Source organism: Bacillus rossius, chromosome 10, assembly GCF_032445375.1.
Source record: "Bacillus rossius redtenbacheri isolate Brsri chromosome 10, Brsri_v3, whole genome shotgun sequence".
Classification (NCBI taxonomy): domain Eukaryota; kingdom Metazoa; phylum Arthropoda; class Insecta; order Phasmatodea; family Bacillidae; genus Bacillus; species Bacillus rossius.
Genome location: NC_086337.1, coordinates 38654243 through 38661550, shown reverse-complemented (window position 1 = coordinate 38661550; position 7308 = coordinate 38654243).

The window sequence follows — 7308 nt, the reverse complement described above, 5'->3', positions numbered from 1 at the left end:
TGTATCCTAATTCCATGGGTGTTCAGTAGATCATATGCACAAGAATTGGCCGCCATGTTTACGAATGTAGGACAGTCGTGTGAATGGTGGAGAAGTCGTGAGCATAGGAGGGAAATGAATATACTTTATGTTCCCATCATCAGTCTGTTTCTGTCTAATGGTGGGAATGTATGCCAGTAAGTTTTAATGAGATCGGGTCACATTGCAATCCCCGATGAAAACATACTGAAGTATGTAATCGATTTGAATGTGAAATGTGTGTATGTTCAGGAATACATAAGTCTTGGTTGATTATTTTCTCATAGAAATGTCTACGGCTTAATTCACCAGACTTAATTTCTTCAGAAATGCGACCAATAGTGCATACACTGCAGTAAATGAAATCACAAATCGCTTTAGCTATGACCAGGGCTGTATTTACGGGGTAAAGCAAACCGGGCAACTGCCCAGAGTGGCAAATTTTAGGTGCGGCAAAATGTCTGAAAATCTGTAGAAAAAAGCAAGTACGTACCTAACATTTAAATTTTTTGCTCGCAGGAAAATATCATTTGACGACATTGGCAATGCTGATTAGTTTCCATGGAACATGTTCATACTAGTGAATGGTGGTGACTAAGAGAAACACTCTGCAATAGTGGGAATCGGTTAGCACATGAGCATAAAAAAAAGTTCAAGAAGTGTGCTTTGTTAGTCTTTAATGTTAATATTATAAATGTTATTAGCTGAGGTAATAAATAACTTGATACAGTGATTATACTTAGTTTTTTTATACTTGATAAGATGGCATTCTGGCATTGTTTTGAAGTAGGTTATGTTTGAATAGTTTAAAGTTTTTCACATGTTTATAATATTTCCCTTCGATTTCTCAGTTTAAGTATTGATAGTCATTGAAAAAAAATTACTGAAATAAATAGACTTAGTGGGGCTCCGTGCCGATTATTGGCCAAAGGAAAAAACAAAGAGAAGAAGAAACAATGAAAAAAGTTCTATGCCTTGACGTGTTTATGAAATCTACCTCAAAGAGTGCATGTCAAGAAGAGTCCTCCCCAAGCGAAGCTGTCGAAGTCCAGGGAAAAACAATTCCACCAAATAAATCTAAACTAAAGTGAAGATGGAACATCCATAATTTTTGACCAACTCTTCACAATCAGTGCTAATCTATTTCTTTGGGGAAAAAAAACAATAAAACATGGGACTATATTGCAATGAATGGGATAAAACTAAAATTAAGAAAGTGACTTTTCTAAATCAAACATCTATTTAAAGAAGGTACAACAAGACGCTGTACTAGTACATTTGCCATCACCTGCAGTCTCGAGCACGAGACCTGGTGGATCCTAGTGGGGACTGGTGGCTTGAGTGTTCCCGGAGGGCACCAGGCTAGCTCGTTGTTGTGGGTCGTGGGTGTTTCGCCCCTGCGTGTCCCACTAGGGTCGTCGGTGGTGGTGCACGTGTACAGACCACAACTAGCAGTGAATTGGTGGTCCTGCTTATGTCGGCAAGAAAACAATACTCACTAAGCACTGGTTCACTGGAGTCACTGTTTACTACTTGCACATTCACTCCGTCCCATCTGTGGCTGCGTGTACGGCTCACGACGGCGTGGCCGGAGCTCTCGTGAAGCGCGGATTTACGCAGCGAAGGGCGGAGGAGAACCGCCTTCCGGCCATCTCCACATCTCCGTGCTTGGGGGTGGGCTAGGGGTGCGTTCCATTAGCGGGTTTCAGTACTGGCGGGTGGAGGCCGGGCTTTACGGCCTTCGGCATATTTTTTTAGAGAAAGCTGATGAACAATGAAATTATTGATAAAGATTACTAGTATATTCTGAAAGTCAAGGAACATTATTTTGTGCACCATGGATACCTAACATACCAAGCAAGCCCACTGGCCTAAGGTAACATACACAACCTTTTTCAATATTGCAAAAAAAAAATTTTTAAATGACACCGAGAGTGTCATAATTGGGTCGGACCCAGCGGAACTCAAACTCAAAATGCTTAAGCATCCAGAAGCGAAACCATCCTGTTTATCACGAATTCCAGTCACCCACACCGAGACAGTCGTGCAGGTCAGCAATGCAGTGGATAGCAATTGACCAATCTTACCAAAAATGATACTGCAATGAACGATCGGCCATGCCTTCATCAAAAGATAGTACACGCCACACTGTTATATTTTAACCACTGTTTGCTCTAATGCAGCTCCAGAATAATCACATTTATAATTTCTTATTAAATTCTTAATATCTTATTACATTCTTAATGAATCAGCAATTATTTTCTCAAATGCATATAGATTATATTGTATTACATTCGTCAGTTAACACGACAAAGGTCTAATGTATGAAACTTCATTATACTACCCAAATTTGGGAAAAGAGGAAAAAACTTGTTATACTGAGAGATACCAAGTCACTTTAAATTCTTTAGTTGCTTCATTTCTAAATAAAAGAAAAAAATGTAATTCATTTAACATAACATTCCTGTAAAATACGAAACCATCAGATATTGAAAAATAAACCAATATTCAGATTTTCTTTTTGTCACAGGACTTCAAAACATTGTTGAATTGGACTTGAATCAACGTTAAATCTAGATCTTGATATGATACGTTGTGTGTGCTCAAAAACTCTTCGGTGCCGACTCAGTACTCATAGGCTTGAGACCGGCCGAGGTGTTGGGATCGAGCCTACGGCCCTGCCAAACGAGCAAGACGTGTTAGCAATCACTGCCACTGAGGACATTAACATGATGTAAATATATGTTTTATAAACTTAATATATTCATGTTTACCTACTGCATTATGATGCATTATTACAAATGAAAAAAAATATATAAATCTAACAATTGTACCAACTAAATTCAAAAATATTGTTTCGTGTATAGTGTGAGGGAAAACTGGGTTCGTAAGGGATAGCTCAATTAAGTTTTATTACAGTTTTATTAATTAAGTACTAATATTTAAATTACTAATAAGTAATTTTACTTATAAATTTCTAATCACCAATCACTTGCACTTAAAAATGTTTATTCGCAAGTCACTCAATGTCTATCAAGTTCCACAGTTCGCACTCCTCACTGGAGCTGGGCTCGACAGTGATTCGCCCCTATACCTCACACACACAGCCTCGCGCCACTCTTTCACACTCTCTTGGTCCCGTCGCGCCGATGTCGCACTTCCCTTCTATCGTGGAACTCTCCGAACCCTATCGGAACTGCCGCGTAAGCCAGCGTCGCTGCTTAAATACCCTGACGTCCTTCTCGAACAGACGGGAGCAGCAACGACAAGTCGCGTCATCCCGACGCCCGAAAAGGGGGGCGCGGAAGACTACCATAATTAAAGTATGCCTGGCCTCTTCGAAAAAGGCGGAAAAGTACCATAATGGAAATCTGCCATAAGTTCAAAGGACGGGGCGGAATTCAACCATATTTCCTTATACACTCCATGGAATGAGTACAGCTGCTTTGCTCTCGAAGTAGTGTATAGAATATGTCGCTAGGTAGCACTGTTAACCCTCTAGCTGTTTTTCAGGTTTACTTTAAAGATTACAGATAGTGCTTCTGGCGGTGATAGTTGCAATAATAAATCACGAGAAGAAAGAAATGTTTCCAAAAATGTATTTTAGGTAGCACTCTATTATTATTTGGACGATTTTTTTAAAAAATGAGGAAAACGGCCTTACTCGTAAAATTGTATTGTAACTAGCTTCAAAGAATTTACAATTTTGCACATTAGAATAACTTAAGTAATTGGTAAATCATTATTTAATGAGTGCAAATCCAACGGTTTTCTTATGTAATGTTTTCATTATTAGGGTGACTGAACACAAATAACTCAAGTATTAATGTTTTTAATATCTATAATCAATTATTTAAAGTCTACAAAATGTGTTTTTAAGATGCTGAAATTCGAGTGAAATATTTTTGTGTAGTGGCACAGGGCAAGCAGCACAGGCACTCTAGGGGAGACATAGGCTCGTACATCGAATGTTGGTGGGCTTTGCACAGGCTTGCAGTCTTTCAAAAATAAACTCTGCTGAAATTTAAGTATTTTTTATATTAGAAAATAAAAATATTCTATTACTATGCGTAGCATATTATCCTGCTTCATTAAAACTGTCAGATCAAATTGAAATTAAGTTTTTTGTGCCTTACAGAACCTATAAACGAATTATGACATACACAAGACATACATTAATACACATCAATGCGACAAAACATGAAACAACACAACACACAGATAGATAAAGTTCATGTTAACCAATTGGTTACTTTGGTTTTCACAAAAATCTTAAACCGAAACTAAAATGGTTTATACAAAATAAATATGTAGATTACAAAAGATTTACCAATAAATATTTGTAGATTACTCAAAATGAGTTATAACTTTTTACTCATGTTATAGTTACTAGTTCTGTAATTGCAAGTTGGAATTCTTAATCCAAACCGAGTCATTATGTCTGAACCAACAAAAATGGTAATAAAATGTATATAATAAAAAGTGCATCACTGATCGAACGTCTAATAAATAGAAAATGCAAATAGGAATGTAGCTTATAAAATAATTTAAATGCTTGAAATTTTTAAATATAAATTTAAGAATTTTTTCTGCATACTTTCAATTCTTTTCTAATTAAAATCATTTGATGCAGAGAAAGTTTAAAATTTAATAAGACCTAAAAATCTTCATGTGTTGCTTATAGTACCTATTATCTACATGTTGGTGGAAAATAAAAGAAGCTTGGCATCAATATAACTCGAAGGTCTTAAAAGAGGACACCGCGTTTAATGTCATTACTTACTATGTGATAATTCTGATTAATTAAATTAGTTTTTTGACTAAAGTTATACAGTAAATGCTATCGTAATTCAGAAACGTTTGATAACTTGAAAATCAGATCCGGACAGCTGAAATATCTCGTTGAATAGTTTCACAAACATATTTCCCACTTTTTTTTTTAATCAGCATCTTCTGATTACAGTTGCATTTGTAAATGTGACTGAAAAGCGTCTATTTGTAAGATAATTAAAACACATATACCACGCATTGATTGGCGAGGCCTAAAATTGATAGGTATAATCATAAGATTATGTTGGAAAGTATCAAATGCTTTGCTCATGTTGAAATAAATAGAATATTTTATTGACATCTGTATTTATAATGGTACACACACATATAAAAATAAAGACGATCTTTCTGATTGAAAACTATGTGGTTTTACAGAAATAATATTTTTGGGAATAAAACTATTGTACCTACTTATAAATATTAAAAACTTCTAAAATACTACATAACAAAGGTTTTTGACTAAAATTTAACCGTCAATAATACTTCAAGAAAATATACTTATACCGATAAATGGTTGAACACACAACATCGGTATACAACCACTCACTGACTGATACACACTTCATTCAAATATTTTATGTTCAAAAGCAAAATTTTTTAAAATGTTTTAAATGTTTGAGCTTTATTTATAACATGTTGGAATGATAATGCTACAGTTACTAAAAACTAAAACGCTACAAAACTAAAAAAAAAATATAAATATATTTTTGCAAAACTCCGTTCCCCGGAGAAACCCCCGGAATGGCCACCGCATGGGGAGCCCAAGAAAAGAAACGGGCTCCCCATTTGGAAGCCACCTGGAAGGTTTTTTTCTGTTCCACCCACCGTTTCTTTGGTGGCCTGACTTGTTACAAGGCATTTTATTCCTACCAGAGAAAATGCTACCATTTTGTCTGAGCAATCCGCCTTGGGGAGCCAGGGCGCGAACCCGGGTCCTACAAGTCACAAGGCAGGCGCTCTACCCCAGAACCAGAGTGGTAGAACGGATACTTGCAGTCTTCTTAACACTGACATGATGTTATTTCACGATTTTACTGTAGTTTCGTGTGTCATTAACACGTGCAGTACGTGTAGTAGGTAATATCTAACCTCAGTAACGAACAAATTTATGTGTTCTTATGTTGTTCGTTCAGCATGAATTATGTAATTTCATATCAGTGAAATATAATTTGTAGTTCTAGTATGGCAATTTTTTAGTTGATTTCCTGCAAACAAACTTGCAGTCAAGCTGTAAAATAATTATATAGAAATATAGGCTAGTAAAAAAATATGTAAGAGCTTGCACTGTCGATAGTAACATTATTTTGAAATAAATGTTAGATATTAAAAGAGTGTGTTTATTTAAAAATATGTGTGTGCTTACAAGCATGAAGTTATTGTATAACATTAAATTTATTTGTTTTTAAAACCACAGAAAAGTTAACTTTTTTTATTACTTTTGGTTTTCTTTTGTTTTACCGTGCTTAACTTGCGCAGCTAATACTGGAAGCTATTCAAACAACTGTTTGCAAATAATTCCTGGGGCAACACGAAGCATAAATGGTATTTTGTTGCGATATAGTTATTTTCATGTAAATGTACAAATTAACAAATATGTAAGTTTACATGAATATTTCTGTTCCGTTTACAAAGAAAATTTACGGTGCACAACGGCAAACGGAATAACTCAACGATGAAACTTAACAGATAAAAATTGGAAAAAACACTAGCTGTACAGAGACTCACAGGTTAACCCAGAAATGTGAATAAACAGTGATGACAGCACAGACGAACACCGTAAGCAACAGTTGAGCGAGAAAAAAAAAAGAACAGTTATTTTGAAAACCACAACGATGATAGCGCAGACTAACACAGTATATGATTCCTAAGAGAACAGTTGCGGCGTTTCGGGAAAGAGATCTATTCCCTTCTTAAGGCACAAACAGGCTGAGGTTTGTCATGACATACAGTTTAATGAGTAATGGCATATGTCCGAAACTACATCTTGAATTAATTTACCTATTATTTAAAATGTTGTTTGTCAGTGGAAATTTTAGTTAATGAACTACACTGAATTTGTCGATATTCATTATATATATATATATATATATATATATATATATATATACATACACCTACTGACTTTCTTTAAACATATTTGTGTTTTGTTTGTTTTATGTGTATATTTGTTTACACTTATGTTAACAAGGCACAGGTATTAGTGCAGAGAAGCTTATTCAAAAGAGGAACCTGTTTCTGTAACAATAAATGTCAAGAGCGTAGTAAACAAATTGGGGGGGGGGGGGGGGGATAGGGTTGCTAGATTTATTTAGACAAAGAATTTTATTTTACAAAAATTACAATGTCAGAAATTTCAAAAAGTACTTAAGGGATCGTCAACTAACCTAAAAATGTATTTTCAAGCATTATCTTTGTAAAAGAGTTCCCGGAGGAGGGACTGGCTTCTGCCCTCCTCTTACA